Source organism: Heterocephalus glaber, unplaced genomic scaffold, assembly GCF_053883595.1.
Source record: "Heterocephalus glaber isolate CG9 unplaced genomic scaffold, H.glaber_assembly_v1.0 deba00001523, whole genome shotgun sequence".
Lineage (NCBI taxonomy): Eukaryota > Metazoa > Chordata > Mammalia > Rodentia > Bathyergidae > Heterocephalus > Heterocephalus glaber.
In genome coordinates, this window is record NW_028258327.1 from 1,896,536 (window position 1) to 1,915,746 (window position 19,211).

The window sequence follows — 19,211 nt, forward strand, 5'->3', positions numbered from 1 at the left end:
GAATCTTCCCCAAAGAATTAAAAGAATCATACCACAGCGATATATGTGCACCTGTGTTTATAGCAGGACAATTTGTAATAGCTAAAGCTTGGAAACAGCCCAAATGTCCATTGACTGGAAACTGGATAAAGAAGATGTGGTTTTTTTATAAAATGGAGTACCACTTAGCCATAAAGAATGAGAAACTAGAGACATTTATAGCTAAATGGATGCATATTGAGGGCATACTCTTAAGTGAAATAAATAGGACACACATGTGTAAATACTGAATAGTTTCTCTAGCGTGAGAAATTGAAAGTGTAAATAAGGATGAAAGTGATTAAAATGAATAACTGATAATTTGAAATAAGAAAAGGTCCAAGGGTTTGGGGATGGTGGAAGGGAAAGGGGAAAGGGAAGAAGGGAAAGAAAAAAATTATGAGAAAAAAAATGGAATCAAACTCTGTGTAGATAGGGAAGGGTGGAGGGGGTGAAGGGTGCACAGGTAATGGGAGAAAAAATAAAAACTAAGATGTATCATGTTCTGGTACAAACACCCAGTGATAAATGTAAATGTATTTTATACCTAAAATGTACCAATAAATATATATATTAAAAAAAAAAACAAAAAGAAAAGCCTAAGAAAACTGAAAGGAAATTTTGGAGCTGAAAAATCACTACCACTGAATTCAAAAATAAGAGGAATTCAAAGATTTCGCAGACAGAAGAATCAATGGTCATGAAGACAATATAAGTACAGTTATTAAGTCTAAGAAATAACTACAACAAAAAAAATTGAAGAAATGTAAATGGAGCCTTAGTGACCTGCAGAACACCAAGTGAACCAAAAATATCCATGGTGGGAGTTCTAGAAACAAAAGGAATTCTTTGAAAAGATAATGCTCAAAAACTTCCCCAATTTGAAGAGGACATGAACAGTCCAACAAGCTTACAACACTCCAAGCAGGATGAGCGCAAAGGATCCACACTGAAATGTACCATACTCAACTGAAAGCCAAAGACACAATGAGAATATCAAAAGCAGCAAGAAAAAAGTGACTCCTAACATGCTCATAATCTCCAATAAGATTACTGGAAATTTCTCATCAGAAACTTTGGAAACTTTTGGAGAAAGCAGCAAACTTATATGTAAAGTTATACATAGTGTGCTGAAGGAAAAAAATAACTGCCAACCAAGAATCCTATATCCAGAAAATCTGTCTTTTAAAAGTGAGGGAGGGTCGGGGATTTAGCTCAGTGGTTTCGCCGCCTGCTGCACAAGCGCAAGGTCCTGAGTTCGATACCTGGTACCAAAAAAAAAAAAAAAGTGAGGGAGGCATTAAGACATTTCCAGATAAAGAAAAACTGAGGGAATTTGTTACCACTAAACCTGTTCTATAAGAAATGGGCAATGGAATTCTTCGGGGTAAAATGAAAGGAGATTAGATAGTAAAGCTGTTTAAGGAAATAACAATCTAAATAAAGGTGTATACATAAGCAAATACACAGGCAAGTACATTTGTAACTTCCAATTGTAACTCTAACTTTTGTTTTTTACAGAGTATACTATCTTCAGAAAAAAATGATTAGCTTACAACTAATATTGTACCCCACAATTTGTTTCCTATATAATTTAAGAGATCAGTTCATTAAAAATTATTAATATATTTTTGGGCATATAATGAATGAAGATGTAAACTAATAACTGAAATTAATAACTGAAAGGAGACATATATAAACAATTTATGTTATTAAAGTTAAAACCTAAACCTGATCCTAGCCCTAACCCATGGTCACACTTCAATGATTTACCTAGACACACCCAGAACTGTTTTACTAATCCTTTAACCCACTTAGATGGTCAAAAGAACTGTGGTGAAAATAGATATAGAATGTACAGAAAAGCAAGGAATTGAAATTATCCCATGCCTATTATCAGACTATAGTGCAATGAAATTCAAAATCAATGGCAAAAGAAACCACAAAAACTTCATAAACACATGGAAATTAAATAACACCCTCCTGAACGACCAGTGGGTCACAGATGAAAGTAAAGAAGAAACTAGACAGTTTCTACAATTAAATGATAATGCCAATACGACATACTGGAATTTATGGGATAAAATGAAAGCAGCCTTATGAGGGAAATATATAGCAGCAAATTTCCATATTGGAAAAACAGAGCAAGCTCAAATAAACAACCTAATGTTGAACCTCAATTTTCTAGAAAAAGAAGAGCAAGTCAAGCCCAAAGTTCATACCAGGGAGGAAATTATAAAAATCAGAACAGAAATTAATGCAATGGAGACTAAGAAAACAATACAAAGAATCAATGAATCAAAGAGTTGGTTCTTTGAAAGACTAAATAAAATTGACAAACCCTTAGCCAACATTATCACAAAGAGGGAAGAAAAGACTCAAATCCATGCAATTAGGAATGAAAAAGGTGAAATCAAAACAGATCCTGCAGAAATCCAGAGGATCATCAATACCTACTGTGAGAACCTGTATTCCAATAAGATGGAAAACACAGAAGAAATGGACAGTTTCTAGATACATATGAATTATCAAAGCTAAATCAAGAAGATATAAAAATTCTAAATAAATTAATGTCAGTTAATGAAATAGAAGATGTAATTAACCTTCCAACAAAGAAAAGCCCAGGTCCTGACGAACTCACTGCTGAATTCTACAAGAAATTTAGAGACTTGTTACCACTACTCCTCAAACTCTTAATGAAATTGAAAGGGAAGCAATGCTCCCAAATTCATTCCTGAAAGCAAGCATTACCCTAATAACAAAACCAGAGAAGGATTCAGCCAAAGAAGAGAACTACCAGGCCAATCTCCCTAATGAACATAGATGCGAAAATCCTCCATAAGATACTGGTAAAAAGAACGCACCAAATCATCAAGATTATATAGCATGACCAAGTAGAATTCATCCCAGGGATGCAGGGACGGTTCAGCATATGCAAATCAATAAATGTAATACACTATATTAACAGAGCCAAAGACAAAAACCATGTGATCATCTCATAGATGCAGAAAAAGCATTGAAAAAGTCCAACACCCATTCATGATAAAAAAAAAAAACTTATAGAAAATTGGAATAGGTGGTCTTTATCTCAATCCGATAAAAGCCATCTGTGACAAACCAACCGCCAATATCATACTAAACAGACAAAAACTGAAGGCTTTCACTCTAAAATCTGGACCAAGACAAGGATGCCCACTATCACCACTCTTATTCAATATAGTTCTGCAAACATTAGGCAGAGCAATTAGATAAGAGAAGGAAAGAAATAAAAAAAAACAAGGACAGAAAAGGAAGAAGTTAAATTGTCATTATTTGCAGATGACATGATACTCTACATAGAAGACCCCCAAAACTCCAGCAAAAGTCTGCTAGATTTGATAACCAAATTCAGTGGCGAAGCTGGATACAAAGACAGCACTCAAAAATCAATAGCATTGGTCTCTCTCTCTGCGGGATGCTCCGACGGGACTCGATGTCCCTGAGGCCTGTGGGAGACGGGTAACGGGAAGGGAGCAGAGACGACCGGAGATTCGTTGTGCTTAGGAAGAGACAGAATGAGAGAGAGACCCGCTTGGAAGCACTGGACCACAACTTTATTCCCTCACGACCAGCTGCTTCCGGCTGCGCCCCGCGAGTAAATGGCGCCCTCCGGCGGGCGCTGCCTTGACCTGGAGCGGAACGTTCCGCTCAGAGCGCGGGCGGGAGGGGAGAGGAGCATTTGACTGCATGGCACAGGATCCCTTAAATGAGACTATGGTGAGCGCAGGAGGACGCGTGGCAGACACGGGAGAGGCGAGGCCCGCTCCTTCTGCGGCTCGGGGAGGGCGAGGCACGGGAGAGGAAGGACACGGCCCGGTCGGCGGCCGGGCTGGAGAGGTAGGCAGGGTCCAGCACCAGGGACCAGGCCGGGCAAGCTTGGATCCCGGCCTAGAGCGGTTCTCCAAGCCTGGTATCTGCCCCAAGACCGTGCCAGGGAGGACTTGAGATCCAGGCTTTTCTAACAAGGTAGGATTTGCCTTTGTGATTGTAATTCTCTTAAGAACCCCGGTGGAGTTTTCCTGAAGATACACTGGAAACTGACACCAAGGCGCTCCTAAGGAGTGCATTGTGTGCATTTTTCGTGTTGTAAATTTCTCCTTTCGATTTTTCAAGACAGAGTCTCACCAGGTAGCCCAGGTTAGCTTCCTGGGTGCAGGAACTACAGGGCTGCACACCGAGCTAGGCCATCCGCCCTTTTTAGTTTTTGAGGCAGGTTCTCCTTAAGTTGTCCAGGCTGGGCCCCAACTTTCAATCCTCCTGCCTCAGGCTCCCAGGATGCTGGGATTACAGACATTTGCCAACTCATTTTCAAGTTCTAGTATAGTAAATAACCCACATAAAAAAAATCAGTAGCATTACTGTACACAAATAACAAACTGAGAGAGAAATTAGACAAACAACACCTTTCACAATACCATCCCCCAAAATGAAATGCTTAGGAATCAATCTAACAAAGAAAGTAAAAGATCTCTACATTGAAAACTATAGTATTCTGAAAAGGGGCATCTAAGAAGATAACAGAAAATGGAAAGATATCACTTGTTCTTGGGTAGGAAGAACCAAAATAGTGAAAATGGCCATACTTCCAAAATTGTTATACAGACTTAATGCAATCCCAATCAAAATACCAATAGCATATATCACAGAATTAGAGAAAACAATCCTAAAATTCACTTGGAATCAGAAGGGACCTAGAATAGCAAAGACAATTCTGGGCAACAAAGGCAAGGTAGGGGACATCACAATCCCTGACTTGAAATTATACTACAAAGCTACTGTGATTAAAAAAACAGCAACAAAACAAAACAGACCCAAGGATCAATGGAACAGACTAGAGGATGCAGAAACAACGCCAGACACACTCAGCCACTTTATCTTTGACAAAGGAGCCAAACACCTTCACTGGAGGAAAGATAGCCTCTTTAATAAATGGTGCTGGAAAAACTGGCTTTCCACATGCTGAAGACTAAAACTAGACCCATATCTTTCACCATGCACTAAACTAAAATCAAAATGGATCAAAGAGCTAAATATTAAAACAGAAACACTAAATCTGCAGAAAGATAGAATAGGTAGAACTCTTAAAGACATTGGTGTAAGCAGAGGCTTTATGAATAAAACCTCGATTGCACAGGAACTATTACAAAGAATCAACAAGTAGGACCTCATCTTATTAAAAAGCTTCTGCACAGCAAAAGAAAGCACCAAGTGAAGAAACAACCCACATTGTGGAAGAAATGTTTGCCAGCTGTTCCTCAGACAAAGGACTAATATATAAAGTATATACAATTCAAAAAAATCAGAACCCCCAAATTTAAAGACCCAATCCAAAAATGGGCATCTGAAATGAATAGACATTTCTCAGATGAAGAAGTAGAAATGACAAATAAACATATGAAAAAATGTTCAACATCACTAGTCGTTTTAGAGATGCAAATGAAAACAATGCTGAGATTCCACCTCTCTCCAGAAAGAATAGCTGCTATCAAGAAATCAACAAATGGGGCCGGGGATTTAGCTCAGTGGTTCTGCTGCTTGCCTCGCAAGTGCAAGGACCCGAGTTTGATCCCCAGCACCAATTTAAAAAAAAAAGAAAGAAAGAAATCAACAAATAACAAATGCCAGAGGAGCTATGGGGAGAAAAGGAACCCTACTTCACTGTTGGTAGCAGCCTGGTGCAATCACTGTGAAAATCAATGTGGAAAGCCCTCAAACTAGAAAGTCCTAAAACTAGAGGTTTGATTTGACCCAGCTGTTTCCTTTCTATTATCTTCCCAAAAGAATTAAAAGCATCATACCACAGCGATATATGCACACCCATGTTTATAGCAGCACAGTTTGTAATAGCTAAATCTTGGAAACAGCCCAAATGCCCATCAACGGATGATAAATGCATAAAGAAGATGCAGTTTTTTAATACAATGAAGTACTACTCTGCCATAAAGAAGAATAAGCTTGAGACATTTCTAGTGAAATGGATGCACCTTGAGACCATACTCCTAAGTGGAATACATCGTACTCATATGTTTAAATATACATTGTTTCTCTGGCGCAAGAAACCAAAAGTGTAAATGAAGACCAAAATGTATAATAGATATTGGGAAATGGGAAGAATATGTTCAAATAGAAAGGGGAACAAAGGAGGGGGAGGGGAGGAGGATGACAAGGAAAAAAAGATAGGCAAGGGACGAGAAAAAAAGAGAATAGAAAGAAAAATGGAAACAAAGCTTCTGTAAAGAAGGAGGGAAAAGGGGTGAAAGGAGGGGAAGGGAATGAGGAAAAAGAAGCAGCAAGATATTTCACACACAGGTACAAATTCCCTAGATAAATGTGATCATTATGCATATCTAGAATGCGCCGTTAAATTTAAAATATATTTAGAATTCTGAAAAAAATAAAATTTCAAAATCTAATTAATGTACATAGAAAAAGTAAATAAAGTTATTGCATTCATAAAGTAAAAAATATACAGAAATGCAATGAGAAGGGAAATCGAAATACCTCACTACAAAACAAATCAACTAAATACAAAAGCAAACAGTAATGCAGAGAATGAGAGACAAAAAGGTACAAGGCACATAGAAAGCAAATGGTAAAATGACACAAGGAAGCCCCTCCTTATCTTTAAATTTCAGTGATAGAAAGCTAACACAGGACCTGCACAATGGCCATCAACAACATTTTCCCAGATAAAATAAGACGATGATGATGATGATAGAAATTTTCGTGTTTCATTTCTTTACCTATTAGGATTTTCACAGGGGATCCAATTCACTTGAGGGTCTGGGATGTCCTCCAAGTATGGATAGAACACTTCCCTGGTAAAATTGATGCCATAAATACCATCTTCTGGAGTCACAATAATATATGCACCCTGTCAAAAACATAGCTAATGAAAACTTTTCTCAAATACACAAAATTCAAAGGAGGTGGGTGCTACAGGAAGAAGTGGGGTGCCGACAATTCTAACCATTTGTTTTCTGTATTTTTACAACTTCCTGTCCTTTCCCAAACACTTTAAGTGTCTAATCCTGCCACTGTAGTTTCTATATGACTCTTCCATTCTTTCGTAGATATGGACAGTTTTCCAGGACACTCACGGCTCCGGCAGCCATTGCAATCATTAACTGTGTGCCCAGCTCTTCCCCAGACCCGTCCTGTTCTTGAACTTTGACCAGTCATTGTGCCTGCCTGTGTCAGAATTGATTTGTAACTCAAGTGCTCTATTAGCTTCTTCTTCTACCCCAGTCTCCCTGCCCGTGTACCCTGAAAACATGATTCCTGCTCCTCACAAGGAGGGCGTCTCATGGGTTGCCTGACCTAGAAGTACTTCCGGATTGGAAGAGTCACCTTGACAAGCTGCTGTAGCCTTTAAGCAAACAGTTGGACAAAACATGAAAAAGAACTTCAGAACTACTGGTAACCTTTTAAATTTTAATATGTACGACAATATATTAAATATTCATTGTGTATGGCTGTGCACACTTGTAACTCCAGCTACTAAGGAGGCCGAGGCATGAGGGTTGCAAGTTAGATGAGACTTTGTCACAAAGTAAAATTTTAAAAAGGGCTAGGATATAGCTCCATGCTTCCTGGGCTCAATCCTGCAAGCCTCAGTACCATAAATAAATAAATACATACATGTATACAGACACACATACCTACCTATGAGTTTTGTCACACTTCTACATCCCTGTTTCATCCCTGATCTACAACTGTTATTTAAATAATAGCTGTCCAAACCACACAGCTACACTGTATGATTTGCTTTAAACTTGATCATTCAACTCAAGGACTTACCATAAATTAACGTATACACTTTTATCTTGTAATTAGAAACAAATATGAAGTATATAATACACACTAGTAAGTAACTTGCAACTTGGATGTAATAGTTACCAACTTGTAAATTTACCTGAAAACCTACAAACTCTTAGGAGGCCAAGAGTACACCAGGCCACTACAACTCCAAGAACAACGCCGGGTCCCTGCCCCATGGGTCCCCACCCTCCCAGCAATGCTGAGTTGACAGCGAGTTCCTCAAAGTTCTGCTGCTTCTCAGTGCTAACCAGAATGTTCTTCTCTTAGCCTTGTTCTCATTGTTAGGGCAGCAGACCAGTGTCCTTGCTCTAACAGTGTGAGTAGAAAGTTGGATTCTAATTGTAACCAAAGATCTTGGATGCCCCGATACATATATACCGTCCAAAACTGTTACTGACCCTCACCAGGACTCAAGATAAAGATGCAATGGCCGGGTCTACATGCTTCCCCAAGGGATAAACAGTAACCTGAATTTATTCTGTAATTAGCACCACCTGGTCCAGTAAGTCCAGATAGGCATCAGTGGTCCAGGTGAGTGACCAGAGCATCCGGTCCCATCCCTTCCCCAAAATGTCTTTGTTTTTCTATGTATCCTTGCTATGTAACTTATTTCCCTAACGGACCAATACTAGCTAAGTGGCTATACTTGTCATCCTATAGGTTTACTGTAGTTTGACCCATGTTGTACCCACGTTGTGACTTTGCTGTATAAATTATCCTTGCCAAAGGGCCTTGGTGGCCACCCCATTCGGGATCCCTCCTGGAAATCCAGGAGCTGTTCTTCTCTCCCTATGTTCAGTAAAACTCTCCTAACTTCTTTTGGTTCCCGATTTCATTCCTTGATGTTGTGGGACCACAGCCTCAGCACACTTGACATCTGACAGGTTGGGAGTTATATTTCCCATGTATCAATTCGAAATCACAGAAGCTGTTGTTCTCTGAGTAGAAGACAGGCAAATACAGAGGATAAAACTCACAGGAGCCGAGCCTCACACTGAAACCAGGACCCCGGTAAGGACCACCTGACCAGCGCTTGATGAACTGCTGGAAGCTCAGGTGAACAATCTTGAGACTTAAAACTCCATTAAGGTAAGGGCACCCTCACACTCTTGTGAGTTTTCCCTCCTGCTGTACCACCACGTTCTCAGGCCAAATGGACTCAAATCAGGCTGTAAATCCCCTTGTGTTTCTTGCAGGCAGAGGGGAAGTGAGCTCATCTTGAACTGTGCCAAAGGCAGAACCTGCCCTTGAGGGAAGGCGTTTTACCTGAGCCTATTGGACAGGAGCTAGGGAAACTTCAGTGCTAACTCCTCTAACTTGACAAAGGGGAAGGTAAACCCCAGCTTTAACTCCCTCTGCCTTGTCCCGGCCCTAAGGACAGAAGTGCCTCTGGAGTAGAAAAGGGACATCTCCCTGCCAAGAGAAGGGACGGGGCAGGGCCCACACTAGCCTGACCCACAGTGTGCCCCTGCTGCCAGAGTAGCCATGACTCCAGTCCCGGCAGCAAGCTCCAAAAGAAACAAAGCAGTAAATCTTGTCCCATTCAAGCAGACAGAATCTGAAACCAGAGACATGGAGCCAAGAACCAGGACTCAGTGGGGTTCGCACTGTCTCCTGTCTATCCCCTGGTGGACTCTGAAGAGCCAAGTGTGCATGTGCACCTGTGTGTGAGATGAAATGTGAGACAGCAGCTCTGTATCACCGCTAAACACATGAGGTGAGGACTAATGTTCAGTGGCCAGGACTCAGTGCCAACGCTTTCCTTGACCTTAATCCAGTTGATGAAGTTGTTCACATTGAAAGTATATATTTTGGCTGTAAGACATAATAAAAGGGTTTTTACTCTTTGAGTGTAACCTCTAAACATTGGCCCACGACCTCTTCCCAAGAAAAAAATTACAATTTAATTTCAAGAGCTTAATTTTTAATTCTACAAATGGGTAAGGAAAATTCCATAAAACAAAGTAAGTGTTACAATGGGCTGAGCAGAAAAATATTGTTTCTATAGACAGGGAAAGGCTGATGAAAGCAGAAACAAAAGAACAAAAACTGGCTTGATCACTTTCAAGTGACTTTTCTTGCAAGGTGGAGACTGGGAGACAGAACAATAAAAAACTATTTGATAACATCAGATTGTATCCTTACTTCCTACGTATACAGATTAGAAAGATGTCTGTTATCAAGCCAACTGAAACTTGAAATTTGAATTGTCATCTCTCTGGTCCTGATTTCTCAGAGGGTCAGATAAGCAGCATAGTTTCCACTTGGTGATGTGCAAGTTTACTGTGATTCCATTTGGATGTTTAGCTTGGTTGGTTGGGGTCCAGGCCAGGAGCTGATTCCAAAACAATAAACTCCTAGAGTTGTTTATTTTTATTGTGGTACTAGGGATTAAAGCCAGGGCCTCCACATTGAGTCTTTTTTAATTTTAATTGTGAGACAGAGTCTCCCTAAGTCACTAAGTTGCCCCAGCTGGATTCAAACTTGGATCTTCTTGTCTCAGCCTTCCACAGAGTGCCAGGATTACAAATATGCACTACCACACCTACTTTATAGTGTTTGTTTTATTTTGCAGCCTAGACTGGCTCTCATTTTTTTTATTTTTACTAACCTGTGAGTTCTACTCTGCATATCAGAAAATACTTGGTTGAAGTTCTCCAAAGAAATAGTCTAGATGAGGAGGACACAGCTGTGGGAGCTGAGTCTAGCAAAGCTCCTCATTTATAAGTTCATTCTCAACAAAATGAGAAGTGAGGTGAGAGAAGCGAGAAAGGCCAGGCAGTAAAGAAAATTAAAAATGTGAGTATTAAAAGATAGGAGGGCAGTCGTGGTGGTGCACTCCTGTAATCCCAGCACTCGGGAGGCTCAGGCAGGAGGATTGCTGGGAGTTTAAGGCCAGCCTGGAGTATATAACTGAGGCCCTGTCTCTAAAACATAAACAAACAGACAAACAAACAAAGATAAGGGGTAAAACAGCTTCAATGCGGTTAGGACAGACATTCCCCCTTGGAGAATAACAGCTGAGGAATGACCGTGAGATCTGATTTTGAAGAGAGGCCAGAAGTCTGGTTGGCTAAGAGTGCACACAGTGAAGGCAGATGAGGAGACCAAGGCCAACGTGCACACCAACCCCCAGTCAGCTGTCTAGGGCACAAGGAAAAAGCCTCAGAGGAGCCGATGTCAGGCCACAAAGAGGGAAGCTGCCCATGGCATGCATGGCCAGAACACCCAGACCACGCTCTGTTACCTCCCTAGGATCCTCGGGCTGCAGTTCCTGAAGAGAGAATCTAAGGGAGATGGGAGTGGGGAGACCAAAGGCATTTTCTGCTACCCAGAAGGTCTGTGGCTTTGCAATACTGGATTAAATTATATCGGCCAGGAATAAACACCTAGAAAAGGCCTACAAATGCAGTCACCACTTTCTGTGGGGACAAGTGCACGCTGAATTCTGAATTCAGTGATCCTCAGCCTCCCCACGACACCCGGGAGAACTCACCTGTCCTCCTGCAAGTCTCTTCCAAGAGTTAATCAGTCACCAACAGGCGGACTGAGAGCCAGGGTAAGTGGGCCAGAGGTTGCTAGGGGAAAGTGACGGGGCCCTTTCTAAGGAAGAGGCACAGTTTGCAGCCAACACCTGCGTACTGCGTGGGGCTTTAACCAGAACGGGACAGAATTTAAGATGGAATTAATTCAGAAGGGGACAATGTGATCTCAAGAAAGTTATTTATTTCTTTATTATTTCCATTCTGAGCATCTAATTTCCATAGTAATTGACCCTTCAAGTTAAGTAGATTACGATAAAAAGTTAATGGAACAATTTAAATTAGCTACAAATCATTCATAATTACTTGAAAAGATGCCCCTGTTCACAAATGTCTATATCACTTGACTGCAGTCAAATACCCTCTGGATATTCAAAGTTCAGCCTGTGTATACACACACAATGTGCACTAGTCAGGATTTACCAGAGCAACGGAACTGACAGGGCACACATTGATGTAACACATTTTGTTTTGGGGTTGTTTTGTTTGGTACCGGGGATCAAATTCGGGACCCTGCACTTGAAAGGCAGGAGGCTGAACCACTGAGCTAAATCCCCGGCCCTGTAAGACATTTATTATAAGGTGCAGAGTCTCCAGCTATGGAGAGGCTGATGAGTCCTGTGCTCTGCACTGCACCTGCAAGCTGGAGCCACAAGACAGCCAGGGTGCAGTGTGAAGGGCTGACAGGTGAACTGACAGATGAGCTCAGTTCCCATCCACACCTGATGGCCCAAGCATCCAAAGGCAGGAGAAGACCCAGGTCCCAGCTCAAACAGGCAAGAAATGAACACAACCTTCCTCCGCCTTTTTGCACTATTCAGGCCTTTGGGGGAACTAAATGATGCCCGCCCATAACAGGGAGGCATCATTCCATCCCCCAGTTCTAAAGCCCTTAGAGACACACGCAGAAATAACCCTCACCTAGCTGGACACCCACGCCCAATCAAACTAACACGACCATTAACCATCACCTGGTGGGGGTGACATTTGCATACGTGGGAGCAGTTACTGCAGAGGGTCTTTCCAGGTTCGCCACACATTTCTATATACATTCCCCTATATATATCCACACTTACACACACTACACACATATATGGGAGGCCAATGCAGCACCTGTAAATGAGCCACACCAAATATGCACACATCCTGTCTTTTTTATTTCATTTTTTAATTTTTAAAAAGTCTTCATTACATGTTTGCTATGCATAATAAATACATCCATCCTAAGGAACTGGTACATAGACATACTGGACCTTGATCGTTTTTATTTCTCCTTCCCCTCTCTGCTCTCTGGTCTCACCCCATCCTCAGATCCTTTTCCATCTGTGCTAATAACATAATACCACAGGCTGGGTAAACTATAAAGATAAAAAGAAGGTTCATTTGGGCTTTTGGGGCTCATGGTTCTAGTCCAAGCCCCATGGTTCACATCAGACAATGCCTGGCAGAGTCCCAAGGTGGTGTGGGGCATTGCAAAGTGACAAGATAAATCATATTCAAACCATTGAACACTCCTTGCTTTTTAAATTTGATGTTGAGTTGTTGTTACAGTGAGTTTCTGGCATCTCTTCCAGGCAAACACTAAAGGCCCTCCTCTTTCTCTGCCTCTGTCTGTCTCTGTCTCTCTGTCTCCAGCACCCCCACCCCCTGCTTTGCCAGGGTCACCCGAAAAGGCTCTGGTGCTGGAGGTCATTGCAAATTCCCAGGTCCCTGCCCTAGGCGTGGAAGGTCCTTCTCAAACACTCTTCCATACAGCGCCATAACTAAGACAGGCAAAGGGGCTCCACTCCGGCTCCTTAGGCGTCCTACGAGGTGTGTCCGCAGCAGTCACCTCCCCAGCATTCAGCAGAGGAGCAGACACACATATCACACAAAAAAGAAGCCAAGTGAAACGGAGGCAGAGGTGACTCTCACCTGTTGGTAGCGGCCACCAGCTTCCCCTCCTCAGCGGCAAACGCCACGTCGGTGTTGTACTGGTAACGGCCGTCGGGGGCGCTGAGGCTCGCTGGTATTGCACGGCTTCCTGTCCCTTATGTTTGCCATGATGTAGATGGAGTTGTCCTTAGCCAGGCAGCTCAGTCGCTCTTGCACTGGGGTGTTGCCAAATCTGCGCAGTAGATATCGCCAGAACACTGACTCTACTTTAGTGCTTTCCAAAATGCCAGAGTGATGCTATTCGCTCGTTTCCTGTAACACTAGAGCCCGGGGAAGAGAATCAAGAGAAAAGATTGAAAGCATCACATGCTCTATTGTCTTTGTTGTCATGAAAGTGAACCTCTTGGAAAGTGCCAGACTTCAGTGCAGGAGTGGTGCACAGGAAATACAAAGGGAGGGCGAGGAGGAGGAGAAAGAGCAACACTTACTCTTTCTGTCTGTCTTTTCTGGTTTTTGCAGTCTTGGGGACTGAATCTAGGGCCTTCACAGTGAGCTCCATCCTTTGCCCTTCTTTGATTGTTTTGTTTTATTTTGTTTTGTTTTGAGATAGGCTCTTGCAGCATTGCTAAATTTTCTAGGCTGGCCTCAAATTTGCAATTCTCCTACCTCAGCCTCCCTAAGTGCTAGGATTATAGGCATGCACACCTGCCTAGCACTTTTTCTTATGAAGTGCTCCCTGCAAAGTCAATGAAGGGCTTGAAATCTAGCCGATTCTTCTATGAGAAATACCTAATCTGTCATCCAAGCCATAATCCTGCCCTTCTGCAGATATGTGGTGCTGTGGGAAGCACAATTAGCAGATGGCAGGACACGACGGGTCCCATGTAGTTCATCCTCCATGAACAACTGCAGCACTGTGCAGTGAAAATGTAAACAGACACTTCACACTGCTGGCTTAGTCTTCTCTTCCCCTACATGTAACGTGCAGATTCCTTTCTATTTTAAAGGGCCCCCATGAGAAATCCTGAGGAAAATATGGACCGTGAAATTGCTTTTCAGAATAATATTAAACCTCATCTACATTTGCGGATATTTACCCTACAAACAAGAAGGCGAGGTGACAGCTGGCTTCAAATATTTGAGGGGTTGTCATTTGAGAGACGCAGACTGTGTGAACGAATGGGTTACACAAGGCAGAAGAAAGACCAAGGGTAGCTAGAAGGAGGATGATTTCAGCAGAAAATAGGATATCCAAGGCTTAGCAGCCAGATCCCTCTCAGTGAATAAGTGGATTCTCTAGTTACTGAAAATGTCCACGTAATATAGTCCCTCCAGGCCCCCACTCAGGTATCAAGGCCTAATGCAAACAGCTGTGTTTTAATTGCAGCTAATCTAATTACCAATTAGGAGGACATATGCCTCCATTTCTTCTCATAGTTACAATGCAAATAGTGATAGCTGCCATCACTAGTGATAAACTGAACATGCACAACAGATACAGTCCCTGGGACCAAGTAAGTGTAAATGCTCAATAAATAAGAAATGGCTGCCAAGCGGGCACCTCCAGCCCTGATGGCTGAATTGCTTTTGGAAGCTGTTTGTGATCTCCCCACAATCACTCTGCAGCTGGTGGTGAGCTAATCTTGGAATAAAAAGGAAAAATTAATAGCTCATTCCTTTAGATATTTACTTTTTTTCCTTCAGGATAAACGAGGAAGTATTACCAATATTCATGAAGATGTTTAACAAGTCAGTCTTGTATTTTGTGTAATTTTCTTTTCTTGGTTAAGTATTAGTTTCTCAGTGGGGGAGAAATTCTCAAGGGAGTGTTTGACAGGTCAGCATTCCAAGTAGTAGTGTTTAGATACACAGGAATGGTCACGTGGCTCTCTATGATCCCTTTCAGAGACAAATGTAAGTAGGGAAGAAACTATGGATTTCATTTCCAATAACTGTGATCATATTAAATAACCAGATTTCTCCTCTTTATAACACAGAGCTAAAAGTGTGCCATTTGGATAAGTGTCTGCAGGACTCGACGATGTTAATTTTTACCTGTGATTTACCTTCTCAACTTAACAGGATACATCCTAGGCTAATTACATTTTATGAACAACTTTTCCTTAGGAGAGTCAGTTTTATCAGTCTAGTCAAATAGAGTGACTTATTGTAATATTTGCCTCATGAATTACAGCAAATGATGATTGCTATCTGTTCTAGGACAGCCTCATAAGTGTTGAGTCATAGCAACATGGATTCATTGACCATGCAACATTAAAAGAATATTTTTCCAAAGGTGAGAATCTCAGGGAGAGACTTGACTCACAGACCAGAACTTACTATGATAGCACTGAGCTTGACATTGCTTGATATCTTGTGGTCACAATTATTAAGGAAGTTCCTCTCCTGTGCAATAGTTGTAACTCTGAACAGGTGTAAGTAAATATAAAATTAGTAAATTAACTACTTGTTAAAGTTTGCTATTTAAAGGAATTAGATACAAATTATTTTCAAAGTAAATAGACCTAAAGAAACCTATTTTGTAGTCTAATTTGTTGTACATATTTTCTTCAAGAAAGTTATGCCTAAGCCACAGCTATTAATAATTACTAAAATCTAAGGATAAGAATGCAAAGAAGTCAGACTGAGTTCTTTCTGTTAAAAATAAGTGATAATGGGGCCGGGGATTTTAGCTCAGTGGTGCCACTGCCTGCCTCGCAAGCGCAAGGTCCTGAGTTCGATCCCTGGTACCAAAAAAAAAAAAAAGCAATAGTAACAGCTAACAGCAGAGAAAAGCAGTGCAGTACACCGGTTCCACATCTATTACCTCATTTGGCACTCTTGTCTACTCCATAGGAAGGTAGAGAAGAACCTTTATCACCCTGTTTTACAGATAAAGGAACAGAAATGCCAAGCATCTAGGTTGCATGTCCTACATCACTTAGCTAGGGGGCAGTAAGAGGTAGTCTGAAAAACAGTGCTCCCTGTTTCATCTTCATTCACCCACTGATCACAGTGAAAAATCATCGTGATACAAAACTCTTTGGAAAATAGACTCATTCATGTTTTTTCCCTTTGTATGAATGGAGTAGATGTTCACGGATGAACCCTTCACTGTACTTGAGAACATAGATCCTAGATATTATGACGTTTTCATTTTGATGAAACCCAATTAAACACATATTACAAAAATTGCATATGTATTTATACTGTTCTTTAAATAAAACTCCAACAAATAACTAATCAAATATCATTATCTTAAGTTAGTTCCAAACAAGAGACATGCCAGATGGTACACATTATTAAACATTAGAAATCTGTTCTCATGGACTGGCTATTTGCCAGAAAAATTATTAGGCAAACTTAGTGAATTTGGTGTTGACATTCTCCATGGTCGCAAATTTTTCCCCCCAAAATCAAAAGGTAATGACATAGATTTACCGCTTGCGGCCTCTACAGGGAATCCAGTTCACTTCCGGGGCTAGTATGTCTTCCAGATAGGGATAAATGGTCTCCCTGGTGAAGACCCAACCATAGATTCCATCTTCTGGGGTCACAATGATATGTGCACCCTGCTCAAAGCAAGTGAGGGCAAAAGAGTTTCTTGTGAATTCCAAATACCCACACTCTTACCAAGTTGCAAATCTCCTTCACAATGTCCCAGCCAGGACAGAAAGGGCACTACATGCTGGGCTGCTAGCTTGACAGCTTTTTCCAAAACATCTATGTTCTTGTTCATCAGGAGCAAACCTTCTTCATTAGAAACAGCCTTTTCTGTTCTGTTCTGCAATATGACAGCATGCTCATATACTGCAGCAATAAAAGTTTCCAGTGCCCTGACATTCAGGATGAAGAGGCCAAAAATCACTACTTGTTTTGGAAAATATAATGTAATCATCACTAAAAGTTTCCAAAACAAGCTCAGATTCTTATACTCTGTATCAGTAGAAAAACATGTAAGTTAATTCTCTGCGGGATGACCAGCTGCTTTTATTTTCTCATGAATATATTATGCAATACGGCTCTGAGAAAGGATGTTGTGCAAGAAAACTGACATGCAGAAGTAACAATTGCACTAAATCAAATGTGCAGTGCTGTGTTGGCGCTGCTGAGAGTCCGCCCATCTCTAAAAGTGGAACTACTCCACCAACGAGATGGTCCACATTGGCCCAAAACACACTGCAGGTGAGCCCTGACCTTTCAATGTAATATATCTTTCTGGTAAACCAGTATTTCCACAATAGGACCCTCAGACTCCATGGCAGCAATTTGTTGACAATTTATTCCTCGCTCTCCCCACCCCCCCACCCCCACCCCAGTACTGGGGGTTGAACTCAGGACCTTGTACTTGTGAGGCAGGCACTGTGCCACTGAGCTAAATTCCTGGCCCCCTGTTGAGAATTTATTTATATGACTGTGACAGACCCAAAGCACAGAGTTTAAGCTAAGTCCTAGTTTTAACCGAGTTCACAAAATAGCTGAGGGAGAACAGATAGACACATGCTAAGAATGACCTCAGATTTGCATCATTAGAGGATATCAGCAAAAGTAATGTTTCCTGGTTTATACTGGAGAGACTGCCCACTAGTCTGAAATGTTGGAAAGTTTGGCTGAAAATGTCATAAAACATACATTATATTGAGGTCATTGGTGGCAAGGGCCCTCTGGATGGGGTCTCTAGGACCCCGGGACCTGGCAGGTACTGCAGAGCCATGGCTTCAGAGACACGCAGTGTCTTCATCTTCATAGAATCTGCCCATATTTATTTCAGTGAAACCATTTTCCCTAAATATTTTATTATTACATTACCCAAAATTTCATTTTCAGGAGGTTGGGTTTTTGTCTTTAAATAAGCTAAACATTCTTAAGTATTAGACCTAGATTGGTAACATCTTCATGTTCTCTAATTAACTTGAATTTCTTGCCATTTTCCTTTCTCTTCCTGTTCCCATGTACAGTTCATTATAAGATTTCAAATATCTTCTAATCCAGCTGATGATTTTTCAGTTTATCTCCCTATCTCTCACAGTGGAGAAAACTACTTATTTCTGCACATCATTACCAAAAAATTTTCCTGCTCATTTCTGCACATAATCACCAAAAAAATTTCTTTTCAAAGTTTGCCTTTTATGTTCCTTGGACTTCAAAATATCACTGGCTTAAAAATCAGTGGTTCTCTGCTACTTAAAATGCTAATTCCCCAGTAGCATGTTTTAATCCATTCAGACTGCTGTAACAAAATACCAGAGGTGGGGAAGGTTGTAATCCACAGAAGCTTACTTCTCACCATTCTGGAGGCTGAGGTGTCCACTGTTAAAGTGCTGGCAGACTCAGTTTCAGGTGAGCGCCTGCATTCTGGCTCACAGATAGCCATCTACTTGCTGTGTCTCCCCTTGGTGGAAGGAATTGGTTCTTTTTCTTGGGATTCTTTCAAATCCACATCTGGTCTAGGGTACCTTACAGGTTTGGGAGATTTGTGGTGCTTGCTTGCTTGTTGTTTTTCACCTACTGCACTAGGAACCCTGGGTCTTCACACTGAGCTCTGACTCCAGGCTTCTTCTCTATTTTGAGACAGGACCTCGCTAAGTTGTTCAGGCTGGACTCCAACTTGCATTTGTCCTGCTTTGTGTTCCCAAAGTCTCCCCAGTGTTTCCTGTGTCCTTGTGTCTGAAAAGCAACCATCAGGCATAAATTCATCCCAGAAAAGAGTATCTGGGAAGAAAGAAACTTTATAAGGGATGTGCATTGCTTTATGATAAGAAAAAAATTATTCTCCTATTTCAGGTTGACATTCTACCTTTTCTTGGTTCACCTGACTTTCTACATAGCATAAAAAGGAACAATGTGGGAATTTCCCTGCATTCTGCCAGTCCCTAGTTCCAGGAAATGAACTAACTTTTATTATGTTGAAATCAA

At 41.3% G+C, this 19,211-nt stretch overlaps 1 protein-coding gene across 4 annotated transcripts in view; it reads right to left on the minus strand.

Moving 5' to 3' along the window:
• Window positions 1-17,249, minus strand: part of Taar1 (trace amine associated receptor 1) — a 48,741-nt gene extending 31,492 nt beyond the window's left edge. Inside the window, exons 1-2 of one of the 4 annotated variants that reach the window (XM_087187921.1) lie at window positions 16,737-17,249; window positions 13,335-13,615 (exon numbers count right to left, since the gene is read on the minus strand). The gene's annotated coding sequence lies outside the window, so the exon portion shown is untranslated. Of the gene's footprint in view, window positions 1-6,800; window positions 7,139-13,334; window positions 13,616-16,736 lie in introns of those variants that run through there. The other 3 variants (XM_087187919.1, XM_087187918.1, XM_087187920.1) reach the window with 3 other exon arrangements.
• Between the last annotated feature and the right edge of the window lie 1,962 nt (window positions 17,250-19,211).